Source organism: Protopterus annectens, chromosome 3.part1 (genome assembly GCF_019279795.1).
Source record: "Protopterus annectens isolate FY-2018-M chromosome 3.part1, PAN1.0, whole genome shotgun sequence".
Taxonomy (NCBI): Eukaryota; Metazoa; Chordata; order Ceratodontiformes; family Protopteridae; genus Protopterus; species Protopterus annectens.
The window spans coordinates 1,293,313,319-1,293,328,780 of record NC_056732.1 but is presented as its reverse complement, the minus strand read 5'-3'; the positions used below and the strand labels follow the sequence as shown (position 1 = coordinate 1,293,328,780).

The 15,462-nt window shown below is 44.8% G+C and overlaps 1 protein-coding gene across 1 annotated transcript in view; it reads left to right on the top strand.

The window, feature by feature from the left end:
- Positions 1 to 15,462, top strand: part of LOC122798421 (lymphocyte antigen 6B-like) — a gene marked incomplete in the record, with an annotated part of 880,405 nt that overhangs the window by 139,433 nt on the left and 725,510 nt on the right.

The following is a 15,462-nucleotide window of genomic DNA, read 5'->3' as shown; positions in this document are numbered from 1 at the left end:
CCTCTTCTCAGAAACATGGATTTCAATTTTTCACATTCTTCATGAAAATCCATGTCATCTGAGACCATTGTTGCTGCCCTTACCAATTGGCCCTTAACAACGGCCTTCTTCTGGTGGAAAGGGTAATTATTTGAATAGTGCAAAAATGCATTAGAATAAGTAGGCTTTCTGTAAATGGAAGCCTTATATTGTCCCATAACCATATCTTTAGTTACCTTCACATCCAAATATGTAATGTAATCTATACCTACATTAATGTGAATTCAAGGAAATCTGTCATGGCTGTGATGCTTATTACAAAATTTTGTATGAGTTCTGCCTCCCCCTTCCATATAAGGCACATATTGTCCTGGTATCTAGTGTACCATACGATGTTCTCCTGAAACATATTATTGTTAAATAAATAGTTTTGTTCCCAATGTACCATAACACTGTTGGCAAAACGTGCACCACTTGATGCAAAGTAAGGTAATACCTGGAAGGTAATGATTAGAGCAATGATCATTAAAGTTGTGAGCAATTGAAGCCTATACAGTTGTTGATTGACATCCCTCTCTCTTCCCCACCCTATCTGCACCAATAATCTAAGCACATAAATCAATGGGTATGTTTTTTTACCAAACCTACTGTTGGGACATGTATCCTATTGTTCTACAAATATTTAAACGTTTGACTATTAATGTTCCCTGTTCAAATACAATTGTTGGTGGCCTGTTGCTATCAATGTAACCTGCATAGGTTCATAGGTTCATAGGTTCATACTAGGCTATCTGCCCTAGGACATTTATAAGCCTAGCCAGAATGTGTTTGGCTTTCGCCACCCATTTTAAATTAATTTTGCTATGCCCTTTTTCGAGGTTAGTATACTGTGCCTCTGTCTAACAGTGACACAGAAGTGATACCCGGGTTAAACCTACGATCTCCCATCCACTCATCAAGATTCCTCTTGAAGAGAGTCAATGAGGGACTCTGCCTAACCTGGACTGGGATTTTATTCCAGAGTGAAGGGAGCCTCTGGGTTATGAATCTGTCCCTCCAGCATGTCCTATTTATTTCAGTGCTGAGGTTCAAGTCTCTCGAGTGCATAGCTCAATGGGATTTGGATTTTCTGAGGTGCAGCATGTCCATTAATTCCGGGTTGGACATGGCTTTATACGTCAGGCACAGATCACCCCTGAACAGGTGGTATGCCACTAAGTAGAGCTGGAGTTTCTTTAACTGGGCAGCATATAGCATCTGTTTGAGCCCTTTGATCCTCTTGGTGAGGTACATTTGGGGTCTTTCCAGTTGCTGCAGGTGTCTGGTAAGGTACATCCCAAAAGAGGCATTATACTCAATTATGGGCCTGATGAGGGATGAGTAAAGAGGCACGATGACCTCCCCTGATCTAGATGTGAATCCCTTCATGATTAGGTGGGCTATATAAAATGTTTTTCTAACCACTTTGGCCACGTGGTTGTCAAATGAGACACTGCTATCAACTTGGGTCCCCAGGTCCCTAATTACTTCTTCTGTACTTAATGGATTACAACCTATGTGGTAATTTGTGGGCACTTTGTTTTTGCCAAAGGGGATGACTATACACTTTTTGGTGTTTAGCTTGAGGCCATGGCTCTGGCACCAGTTGTCTGTTTCTATGAGGCCCTTTTGGAGGATGCTTGTGTCAGCTGGAGAGTCTATTATGGTGCCCAGTTTGCAGTCATCTGCAAACTTGGTCAGCCACAGTCCTTCCATGTTGGCCTGTACCTCCGAGAAATATATACCGAACAAGAAAGGTCCCAGGACTGAGCCTTGTGGGATGCCACTTGTAACTGGTTTGGAGTCTGACATGGCTCCAGCAATTCTAACCATGTGGGTTCTGTCCTTGAGCCAGTTGTCAACCCATCTAGTGACATAGGGGTTTATATTTAAGCTGGTGAGCTTATCTATAATGCCCGAGTGGGGTATTGTATTGAAGGCTTTTGCGAGGTCCAAGTAGGCTGTGTGGACCACCCTCCCCTCATCAATGGCCTTGGTGACTGTTTCAAAGAAATCAACCAGGTTTAAGAGACAGGATCTTCCCTTAACAAAGCCGAACTGGGTAGAATCCAGTGTCTGTAGGTCCCCAATATCTTTATTTATGAGGTCCATGATGATCCTTTCCATAGCTTTGCAGACCAAGCTAGTCAGGCTTATGGGGCAATAGTTTCCAGGATCCGTTGAGGCACCACCTTTGTGGAGAGGGACCACTGTTGCTGTACGCAACTCTTTGGGTACATATCCTGCAGTAAGGCTGAGATTGAACAGTAGTTTTATGTTTGGGTTTAGCTCTTCTTAGAGTTCATGTAGGATGCAGCCCGGGACACCGTCTGGTCCCATTGATGCTGTGTTTTTTGCTTTGGAGAAGGCGGCTCTTACCTGAGCATCTGAGATGTCAGGGGGAGGCAGCACTCTGCTGGGATAGATATTTGCCCTTTTGGTGGGGGGGGGGGAGAAGTTTGCGTTGAACCTGTCAGCTAGGATGTTGGCAATGTCTGTGGGTTCGGTGTATTTTTTGTCATTTTGGACTAATTCTGAGCATATCTGGGAATTCCCACCCAGGTTCCTAACATAACTAAAGAAAGCCTTGTGATTATCCTTAGTGTCCTGTGCAATTTTTCTCTCAAAGCTGGCCTTAGACAATTTTATGAGTGCCAGTAGTTTTTTGCTAATACTGATCAGAGATGCCTTCCCTTTTTGGGATTTTGCTCTATCATTTAGTAGCTTCCGCCTTCTATTGTATAGTTTGTTTATGGCTGGGGTCCACCAGACAGGACGTCTGCCTTTGGAGGATTGGGTCTTGGTTTTATTTGGGATTGCATGATCCATGCATTCCTGAAGGTGTTCATAGAATGCATTTATAAAGGATTCTGCGGTCTGGGCCGTATTTTCCACAGGCCCAGAGGCTTTGAAGGATTCCACCTCGCCATTATAATGCCCACTGTGGTTCCATATATGCATGTGTTCTGTTTCCTATGCAACTGTTCCAAATCTCTTGTTTAGGGTTAATGGGAATACCTATGCATGCTGTTAGAATTAATCATGGAATGTGTTTTTCATGACTAACCAACATATGTTATCAAACTGCAACACCATAGCACATCTGGGAAGGCTGATTCCAGTGGATCCACCTGTCCCACCTAACCGGCCATGGCACTGGGCCCCAGTACATCTGGGACCCAACCTGGGACCTCCTCGTCTGCTGGTCCTGCACCACCTTTGAGTGGAACTGCCTCAGGGGATGGGGTCCATTCCCCCCCAGGGAGCAGTCACGGACAGGGCACTGTCACCCATTGTCAGGTCCGGGGATTGGTACATCATAGTGAGCTTTGAAAGGAGCTTGGAGATCTGCTACACCAGCTTGAGGACCACATAGCACATCTTGAGGGTCAGCCTGCCCCTCCTGCTCAGCCCCTAGCACAGCCATCTTTGGGATGTGAAAGTGCAGTGGTGACTGTCCATGGGTGAGGACCTCAGTCCCACTGTATCCATTTGGGAGGTCATGGGCATCCAATTCCCAACTACCCTCCCCGTCCAAGGTGTTTACCCCCCATGTGTCATATACCATCCCTGTCTGCTGTCTTGTCTGTCTTCCTACCCAACCTACCTCCCCAAATATACCTACTATGCTTCCCCAACACCCCACTCTCACCTCATAAAAAAAAGAGCAATCTGCTCCCACAAAAAAATGTTGCTCCATACATAGCTGTCCAATTCACATGTGTCCACTGGACACATGTAATCTGGTCTAATTGGTTTAACCATACATTACTATTGTCCTCACCCCTCTCTCAGTGGTATGAGTGTCCAAATTCACCTCCAAATTCTGTACAAATGCACAGCTGTTGCTGTATCAGAAATGGACAGATATGGACTTTCCCTACACCCGTCCTGCTCATCCCTAGCTATCTATCACATTGTTTTTCCCTCTGCATGCCCCCTTTTTCACCACTTTCCTATCACCCCTTTTTTATTTTCTTTTAAAGAAATTAGCATGGGGATAAATGGTGGTAAGCTGCAGTAAGCAGCAGTAAGCAAGTCTGTGCAATGCTAAGCAATGCCTACACAGATTAGGCAGTTTCCCATTTAACCGTGTGTTGGCATCGCTTACCATCACGCAAACCTGATTACAGCTGCTTGAAACTGCCTTAATCACCCTGCCTCCATCATCCACTTTCTGCCCAGCAACAAAATAACCAGCCCTGTCAAGGCTTGAACCGAGGATCCTGTGCAACTCAGTCAGAGAAATGTTCCTCACCATCTGAAATGTAAAAATTAATGCTGTTTTTTTTTCAAATATATCATTCAGTACAAGTATAGAATAGTAGGGAACAAATGGTGGAATCAGTCATGTTTAGTATATATAAATATACACATATAGATGTGTATGGTGATAGATAAATATTAAAAAGTATATACATCAAACATATGGAGCTATACACATAAACAAATATGTACAGAATATATACATATATATTGTTATATAAATATATGTATAGCTGTCTAAAAAGGAATTTATGTATATATATATATATATATATATATATATATATATATATATATATATATATATATATATATATATTTTTTTTTTTATACACACCCATAACATGTAGTGGAGTCATACCCAGCACCATATCTCTATACCTCTTAGTGCAATAATTCTGGACAAAGGCTGTCAAAATGGGGGGACAATGGTCCAAGAACAGTAACATAATGTACGTACCGCAGTTATAAATGTAGAATGTTGTTACAGTAACAAGGTTTGTGTCAGCATACATGTCCAGAAGGATGTGAGTTCTGAAACTGAAATGTATGTCATCATTTGCAGACAGAAATCCTCACATAATCACAGTGATTTACCACAGAAATGAAAATAATGATTCTGTGGAACAGAACATACATATGAGCAATAATCCTGAACAGTCTGAAACAATGTGGCCAGTTGAGAGGTTTGCTCAGAACCCCTTAGTGTAACAAATCTGGACCAAGCTTGACCCCGGGAGGGGGGGGGGTAAAGCCATGAAACTGGGAACATATCCCAAATACTGGAGAAGATAAGGTGACACAGTTGATGCAGTAACACCCTCATGTATATTGTACCATATATTAACTGGAATAGCCCAAGTCCAAAACCAAATTACTCCCTACTACTCACTGGCATACATCTTCATATCATCCCACTGATGTGTCAGACACACACAACACATATGGCTCCAGGCAACAGTACATCTGATAAATATCGGGACATAACATCACAGTAGGGAAACTACACTTAGCTGCTAGGCATGTCGCCAAGTACTGTCTAATCTACAGGCAGACTGACACAACAGAAACCCAATATTGCTGTGGGGGAATACACATGTAATTGAAAATATATCAGGCACTACAGGGATGTAACAACACTGACCAACAGACACCAGCATGAAAGTGCATACCCAGAACCAATCTCACCACATTCAAAGTGACACACTGGTAAGCCACAGGAACAGTAGAGTATATGGACTGTGTGAACAAAATCATCAGCATGTTTTCCACTCACACACTACCCCTATATATATTTGCCCAATTCACAGTGTAGTCTGATGCCTGACTATGGTATGGGACATGTCTCAGTCTGTGCCTACAAACATATATAGCTGATAGAGCACCAGAAGCTGGAGCAGCATGCAAAGTCAGATAGAAAAGGACCCTCAACACTTACATCTACCCCCCCCCCTACACAGGCCAAATAACACATTCACAACACACTGCTACACAATCCTGACAGTCTGTCACCAATTGCCAGAAATACACAGTCCTCTCAACTGTATAGAGTCCCACAGAATGTCCAGGCTTCATCCTCATATATAAGGCCTTCTACACGTAACATGTCTGGCAGTCTGATACAGCAATGGGATGATATCCGGAATGAAGTCACTACATAATGATATACTACACCTATTTACCTCTTACAGAATGACATCGGGACAAAGCCTGACATATTTGGGGGCAGAGGCTCAAACACAGGGTCATTACTGACATATTGCTGTCATAAACTGAGAAAGTTGCTGGTATAAAAGGGTTGTTGTAACATATCTGTTCTGAGGGATATGAAGTCAGAAACACACATGGATGGTACTATTTACTTACTGCAATCCGCAGAGTATGCTACTGAATTTCCAAGGCCAAAAAATGTGTGAGTAACACACCAAATCTAAGAGTCCAAACTCTGGCCAGTCTGCGGATAGCCCTCTATTTGGAAGTTATGTCAACTACATAACACTATCAGACTTAAATTCATGCAGAACAGCCATATCCATACAAACCTTGTCAAACTAGCATTAGTTCATCTGTATAACAGCAATATTTACATTCTGTCCCTATGTCTGAAACATTCTCCCCCAGTTTGTTGGGCTGCCTCCACAGTGTTTGTGTTAAGAGATATTCCCAACTACACTCTGTGATGCTGTTTGTCACACACACCTCCATGAAGTACTCCTTCCAAGCAGGAAAAGAGGAAACGCCCACATGAAGTATTCAGTTATAGGAGTGTGTTTCCATGCTATTGGGTGTGGGAATGATACCACAGCTGTCCCACATGCAAATAGCAAATGGGAGACTCCAAGTGGTGCACAGGCCATCAGCTGCTCATGAGCATTGCCTACTAAAGGCAAGATGGTGCCTATACAAAACAGATGTATATCCTACATCTGTCTCAGAGTTAGAGACACACACACACACACACACACACACACACACACACACACACACACACACACACACACACACACACACACACACACACACACACACACAGAGAAACAAACAAGCAAATAGACAGACAGACAGACACAAACACACACTGAGACTGATGAAGTATGCCAACTGAACGGAAAACAAATAAAAACAGCTATGTCAAACAATCAAGCCTGCAACGGAATGTAGTAGGGGGCATGTAAATGTGGATAATAGGAAGTTCAAACAATATTATGTCTCAACAACACATGGTGTATTGATATATTGCTGAGCAGAACCTATGGCCATAGAGACTGTGTCTGTCTGCAGTGAAATAGAGCACAGTTCAGGGCCCTGTGTCACCCCAGGAAAGGATGGCTCACATATGACCACTACTGGAGTGTGTGCTAAACAATACTGACTGTGACACTGCTAGGCCACACCCAGTGCAAATCATACCATCAGTAACTCTGCTACTCTGCTACGTCCAGCTCTGACTTGTGCCTGTTTTGTCAATGCCATTGTCTCCAACCCATATAACATAGCTGGTCTCACTACCCTCTTGTAGACCTTCCCTATCACTCTTAATGGTACTTGTCTGTCACAATTCACACATGACACTTTTCTCCACCACCCACATCCTGCCCATACTCACATTGTCACCTCTCCCCCACACTCGCCATTACTCTGAAGTGGTGTTCTCAAGTATTTACACCTATCCACCTTAGCAAACTCTACTCCCTGCATCCTCACCATTCCTCCATCCTCCCTCCTATTCACATACATATATTCTGTCTTAGTCCTGCTGACCATCATTCCTCCCCCCCAAGACCATACCTCCACCTCTCCAGGGTCTCCTCAACCTATTCCCTACTCCCACTACAGACCACAATCATCTGCAAACAGCACAGTCTAGGGGGACTCTTGTCTTATCATGTCTGTCAATCTGGCCATTGCCACTGCAAATAAGAATGCCACTGCATAGCTGATCCCTGATGTACTCCCACCCCCACCTTAAACACACCTGTCACTCCCAATGCAGAACTTACTGCTGTCACACTGGCCTTGTACATATCCTGTAGCATTCTTATGGATTCCTCCGCCACTCCTGACCACCTCATACAATACCACAACTCTTTTCTAGGTATCCTGTCATATGCTGTCTGTAAGTCCACCAAGATACAATGCAGTTATGCTCAACCTTCTCTGTATATCCCCATCAACACTCTCAGAGCAAACATTGCATCTGTACTGCTCTATCCTGGCAAGAAACCATGCTGTTGATCAGTAATCCTCACCTTCCTTCTTAGCCTAGCTTCCACCACCTTTTACCATTACCTCATGCTGTGACTGATCAATGTTATCCCTCTGTAGTTACTACAGCTGTGCACACCACCTTTATTCTCATTATCAGTACCCAAACACATTTTATCCACTCCTCACGCATCCTTACTTTTCTAGATTACAGTAAACAATTTGGTTAAAAAGACCACTGCCATTTCTCCTAAACACATCCATGCTTCCACAGGTATGTCATCTGGACCAGTAGCGTTTACATTCTTAAACCTCTTCATAGCTATCCTTACTTCCCTTTGATAATCTGTTGCACATCCTAATTCAGCATACTCACATCATCCAACCTTCTCACTCTCTCATTCTCTTCATTCAACAGCCCATCAAAGTACTGTTTCCACCTGCTCGACATACTCTCCTCGCTGGTGAGTGTAGTTCCATCATTATTCTTTCTCAGCCTTATCTGCTGCACATCCTTCCTAGCTACATGCTTCTGTCAAGCCAATTGGTGCAGGTCCTATTTTCCATCCTTGGTGTCCAACCTGACTTCAGATGCCACATCCTCAGACTTTGCCACATTCTCTTTGCCATGCACCCCATCTCCCTATACACCTGTCTACTTTCTGCATCTGTCTGACAATCCCACGTCTCCTTGGCTAACCTCTTTCTCAGTATACCCCCCTGTACTTCCTCATGCCACCACCAGGTATCCTTGTCCTCCTTTCTCTGCACAGATGTCACACCAAGCCCCATTCCACTCATCTCCCTTACTAGCTTGGATGTATTTACCCAGATATTTGCTAACTCTTCACTGCCTGTCTTAATTCTTCCCTGAACTCAACCTCACAATCACCTTTTTTTCGTATCCACCATTTGATTCATGGTGCCGCACTCACACTCTTCCTCCTCTTCATGATCACCAACATCATACCACAGACCAACCTTCCATGCTGCCTAACTACAGTTTCCCTTGTCACCACTTTACAGTTACCAATCCCCTTCAAACAGGCTCACCTACATGGGAGATAATCCACCTGTGTGCATCTTCCTCCACTCCTGTATGTCAACCTATGTCACTCGGTCTTGTAATACTATGTATTCAACACACCCATGTCCAAACTCTGTTTCAAACTCCACCACCAGCTCACCTTCTACATTTCTTTGCTTAACACCATACCTACATATACTTTCTGCATCCCCTCTGTCCACTTCACCAACATGCCCATTGGAATCTGCTCCAATCACCACTCACTTACTCTTGTCAACATTACACCATCAATTCCCAACCTCCTGAACATCACTCTACCTGACACTCTTATCACCTCCACAAACACTCTTGGCATAATGTTCCTTCAGGTTAACCCCTACACCATTTCCCCTCCCATACACACCATGATAGAACTATTTGTACCCGACTCCGATACACACAGAGGTACACCCCTTCCATCTGGTCTCTGGCACACACAATATATCCACCTTTCCCCTGTCCAGCATATCATCTAGCTCTGTCCCCATACCAGTCATACTCACAACATTAACAGTTCCTACCCTCACTACCACACACCTAGCCTTTCACCTCTCTGCCTGCCATATGAGCATCAGACATCCTCCACGGTATGTATGTGAATACAAAAGCTACTGCACTATCAAATGACATATGTGTGTTACAGCAATATGAAGAAAGTGTCACTAATTGTGGCCCATAGCCCAACATGTATGTGCGTTGTCCTACAGATGTCCTGCCCTAACAGATTGACATGACTGACTGAGCAGCAAGACTGTCATTTCAGTGTGCCATACTGACCTAGAACAGAAATGTATAGCAGGTATTATCTGTCCATATGTATGTATGGGAAGGTGTATCTGGCTGCCTCATAACAACTGACATGGGATGCAAAACATTAGGTGAATAAGCTGTACATGTTGTACATGTGTGTAACCTTAGTTTCTGTGCATCCAACAGAGTTACACCTCTACAGCTATTGGTGGTGTCATTGCCCTAACACAGACATAGGTAGTATAATAAGCATGAGTATCACATTGAAATTGTAGAGGTGGTCAACTGTGTTCTGACCCTGTGTCCATGCCTACTACAGACAAATATATAACCACCCACATGGCCGTATGGCCTTAGCAAAACCATACTTGTAAAACCTGTCTCCACCAAAGTAGAGAAAATCTCTTTGCTGGACAGCAGCAATGTGCAAAGCACATAATGTGATGCTATATTGGTTGTATAGGGCAAAGAAGGAGCAGGCAACAACTGGGCAGCATGCCAACTTTTGTCTGAACAAGCATAATAGGTCACAGGTGGATTACTGTAAGGCTAACTATGAGTACAAATTGGACACATCCACTAAGGCCAATCACAGTCTCAGAGGCACCAACCTAACCCACCCTGTAATGGTGGTCAATCACAGCACAGACACACATACCATAGTTACAGTCAACCTGCTGCAGACAGGTTTAGGGCAAACATCACCACCCTGGATCACCATCAGTATAGGTGAATATGCACAGCATGTGCACACCTCCCCTCACCATCATGGATCAGGTGCAAACTGCCTCATCAAAATTGACAAAAGCCAGACCCCTTGGGGCCTGATAACATTCCTGTTTGCATCCTACATGAACCCAGGCATATGCCTCCAGCTCCATTACACACTGTATGCAAGCAAACCCTGAGCACCATTGACATCCCATCTGTAAGGAACACAGCCACTGCCATCCCGCTACACAAACATGGATGATGAATGGTGGTTTATGCAATGTACTGGCCCTCACTGGGGGGAACATGACACATCAGGACCAGGAGTACAATGCATGTTCATACAGTGCTGCCAGGTACAGAGGTATGATGCGTTTGTAAGTGGTGGCTAATGATAGTCCATATGCATGTGCTGGCTCTGTAAAGAACTCTGGGCAATGTCTGAGGTCCTGTGATGTGTTTCCCTGTGTACATCCCCCAGGTGCCATATAGCGACAAACAACTTACACCGATGTGGAGACAGCAGCCATCACAGAAACTGTAATCCTAAACTATGCCAGCCTTTCTGGCCGCAGCCAGCAAAATCTGTAGGAGCGGACCGCTCTGTTAGCTGACATCATCCATAGAGTGAATGTGTTGGGTCACCATGGATGCACATATGATCAGGTCAGGCATAGAACAACTGACCTGATATATTGTGCCCGGCAAAGGGCTGCTGCTGTAGTGAGGAACTGTACTGCTACCGGTGGGAGGGCCAGCCATACAGGCCCCACTTACAGCGACAGAGGAGCTCCTTGCCAACCTTGGGGTTCCCCACACTAACTGAAACATGGGGAAACAGCAGTTGTATAGGTGGGCAGCACACAGGCAACAGGTGAGGAGCATCCAGGTAAGGCCAAAGTGCACATCAATGTAATGAGGTAGCATTAAAACTGTTGTCTACAGAGTCTCTAGTTGCATATGACAATGCAAAATGGATTAGTGGGTGGGGTGTAGTAATGCACACAAGTGCACATCTATGGTGAAGGACAGCAAATTGTGTAATATCATAGTGTGTACTGTACCTGTGCAGAAACATAGTTTTCATCTTGTACCAATGTCTAATGTGAATCTGCTGACAATACCTCTCCCTCACAACTTCATAGGTCCCTCTGGTCTGCACGTGGGACAGCAGCCTGTACCCAGTAAGTATGGGGTTTCCCTGTTGTGGGTCACCAGTACCTCAGCCATGCTAAAGTTAATGCATGTGACCATGCACACTACTGTTACACTCAGCCATTTGGCAATATCTGCATGTTCACCTGCGGTGACGTTTACTGCATTGCATCATGGTGGTCATGACAGGGGCCTATTTGCAGGAGATGTCACATATCTGTAGCATACCTCACAACCTGTCATTGCAGGACACCTGGACAAAGATTGACAAAATGGGGGAACAAAGGCCCAAAACTAGGGTCATATTGTAGAAATTAGTAGTACACAGTGCATATAAATGGTATACATACCTGTTAGAATGCCAGGTATATGTGATATACAAAAATGAGAGCACAATAGCTCAGAATACTGCCACCCTTTCATGTGACCTATGACCTGTGCAATTCAATCGTAAAGCAAAGAAATCTGTTAGGGGAACAATAATGACACAACAAAAGTACAACAACCTAGAGGCATATGTGTGCACAAGATGAAGCTAGTACTGTGTTGAGGCAGCTTTCAGTATAGCTGCAGCAGTACATCTTATTGGGTACACAAAAGTCATCAATTACAGAGAATCTTTGATTAACACCAACTAATGGTCAGCTGTCCTGCCAGAATTATCCTAACATATACCTAGTTGCCTGCTACAGCAACAGCCATGGTTCACATAAAGCTGACGAAGCTGCTAAGGGACCACATGTTTGAAATGTATCAGCCTGAGGAAGGGTACCCAAACATTTCACAGCATCATGCAAGACAGTGCAGACAGTCATCAAAAGGTGTTGAAAATATGCAGCTACAGTGACATTGCAAATGAGTGGACATCCGACCAAAGTCTATGAGAATACAAGACCAAACCTGGCCAGGAAGGCTGCTAGGAGCCCTACACCAACAGTGAAGGAGTATCAGGAATCTCCAGCAAGTACTCAGTGTGTACTACATGTCACAGCAACCTTCCCTGGTCTCCATATGTCCTGCCTATAGGGTAGGGTTGGAAGATGGCAGAAGTTCCTCACACGAAACAATATCCAGGCCTGGTGAAAGTCTGACAATAATACATCAGGTCTCCAAAAGGTTAGTGGAAAAATGTGTTATGGTAATATGGGACCGTGGTTGTACTCACTGGCCACAATACTGACAGGTGTGTTTGGCACAATATCACCACTGTACACCATCACAACAACACCACCCCCACAGTGAAGCATGGAGATGGCAGTGTTCTGCTTTGGGGTTGCTGTTCACAAGCTGGAACTGGGGCTGTAGCCAAGTTAGAGGGGATTATGAACAGATCCAAACACTGGTTCTTTGTGGCTCCAAAATGTTCTGGTGTCTGCCTTGTAGCTGTGGATGGTGAGGAATTCCACCTTTCCACACAACAATGTCCCAAACTTGCTTCAGCAGAACACGTGCAACGTTCTGCACTGGCCGAGTCAGAGCCCACACCTACGTCCAATAGAATATATGCAGGGTGCCCTGAAGAGGGCAGTGCACAGGGGATGTCCTTGCAATCTGACATAGTTGGAGGTGTTTTGCAAGGGAGAGTGTGCAAACATTGTCAAGTCAAGATGTGCCATGTTGATAGACACCTCCTCAAGAGGACTGCATGCTGTGATTAAATCAGAGGTTGCGTTAACAGAGTATTACTTTAAGGGTGTGAACACTCATGCAACCAGCCTGTTGTACCAGTTTCAGTTACCAGCTGTCACCTGTAACTGATGTGTATGTCCTTCATTTGGATTGCACAGGTCATATGTCATATGAAATGATGGTAATGTTATGACCTGATATCTGAGGTCTCATATGATATAGCACAAAAACCTGGCATGTTAACAGGTGTGTGTACACTTACTATATCCACTGTAAGCTTGGGAAGTTGTTTGAGTAACCTGCTTTGTTTTAAAATACATTACTGCAGTTTATACAGTCTGCACCTCCAATTAGGACATTACTTAGTGGCACCAATCCACAGGCCAACACAGTAATGTATCAGACAATCACAGGAGTTGTCAGGATCAGACCAAACATATTAGCCACACATGTAGACATTCAGCAAAACCCTATACAGTTGGGGGTATGTTCTGTAGGGGTTGCCACAGTGCTATACAGGTGAACAGCAATAATTTATATAGTTGCAGTGTGTGCTAGGTGAAAGGCCATCACCTACTAACACTACTCATGTATCCCAGAGGTGTATAGTAGTAGTAACGGTAATTAGAAAGGGCTGCACTACATGATGCTGAGGGTCTGTCCAGAGTGTGTATGCTATTGCCTGACTGTGTGTCGTGAATGCCCCCAGTTTGCTAATATGAGGTCTGTGTAATGCCTTTGAGGCACCTCACCTCTGTGTGTGTGTGTGTGTGTGTGTGTGTGTGTGTGTGTGTGTGTGTGTGTGTGTGTGTGTGTGTGTGTGTGTGTGTGTGTGTGTACCAGCAAACCTTATAGTGCCAGTAGGGATTTACATATATTGCTTTTCCCTCACAGGTGGACATGGTGGCTGCAGTCCCTCCTGCTCTGATACTGATGTCAGTGTCTCTTCAGAATCTAACCATGATGATACTCATATTGAGGCACAGGTGGAGTTGTCAGGGGCTGATACTGTACCATCAGTTGGCATCCCACTATTGTCAAACTCATCCCTGCACACAGTCACAATGGCCACACATACCCCTTCACCAGTGGCCACAAATAATGGACAGAAGGCAGGTGTTGGCATAGAACAGGCTACTGTGATGACTATGGCAAGTGAGGGTGCAAACACTAGCCATAGCCAGAGTACTGGCGAGGTCCCACACAGGCAAATGGGCAGAGGTGCTCAGAGGAGGATTGCAGCCTGTCATGCCCTTGTTGCAAGTGCCATGGCTGCAGTTACCAGATGCATGTTTCAGGCTGTCATGGGGGCACAGGCATGTAATGAATGTAATACCAGACATATACTCAGGGTCATGGATGAACATGTCCCTGGTGTCCGTGGCAATATGAATGCACTGCAACCATCTGTGAGTGCACTGGGGTCATGGATAGATGATGGGGGGAGACCTTGGCACTTATCGACCGTGACATATCTGTGCTTGAACATTCTGCAGACACTGGTCAGCAGCCATGTGGCTGTAAGGCAGCACCACAATCAGCTGAGGGTTTATGGGGTCGTGCACCATCACATTCCCATGCTGGCAGTATGACCAGCACTACTGAAGGGGGTGTGCTGTCCACACCACAATGCAGCAGGCCATGGGCATGTAATCCTGGCCAGTCCCAACAGGGATGTGGATCGAGCAGACAGCAGTCACCAGCGGGGAGTAGTATTGCATCTGAGCTCGGCCCTGGTGGTGCTGGTGGTACCCTTGGCAGGTCCAGTTCCTGTGACCATGGCCAGAGATGATGAACTGTACACCCTGCCATGCACAGCCCACAGCTGTACAAAATGCCCGTGTCTAGGGATGGCGTGACTGTGTGCATACAAACACACACACACACACACACACACACACACACACACACACACACACACCACCCCTGCACTGCCCATTTAATGAACATTCACCAAACACACACACAAGATGTCAACCGTGTGGCCCAGCTTAGGCTTCTGGCATACCCACACAACACCCTGTGCATATGATAATACCTGTGCCGCATCCATGCCATCCATATCATCAATGCAGGGACATGCTTATATGGGTCTGATGCACAGGGTGACTTTAGTACAGTATAGCTATTTAATGCTGTGTAAGGTGCTGTCATCTGGCATT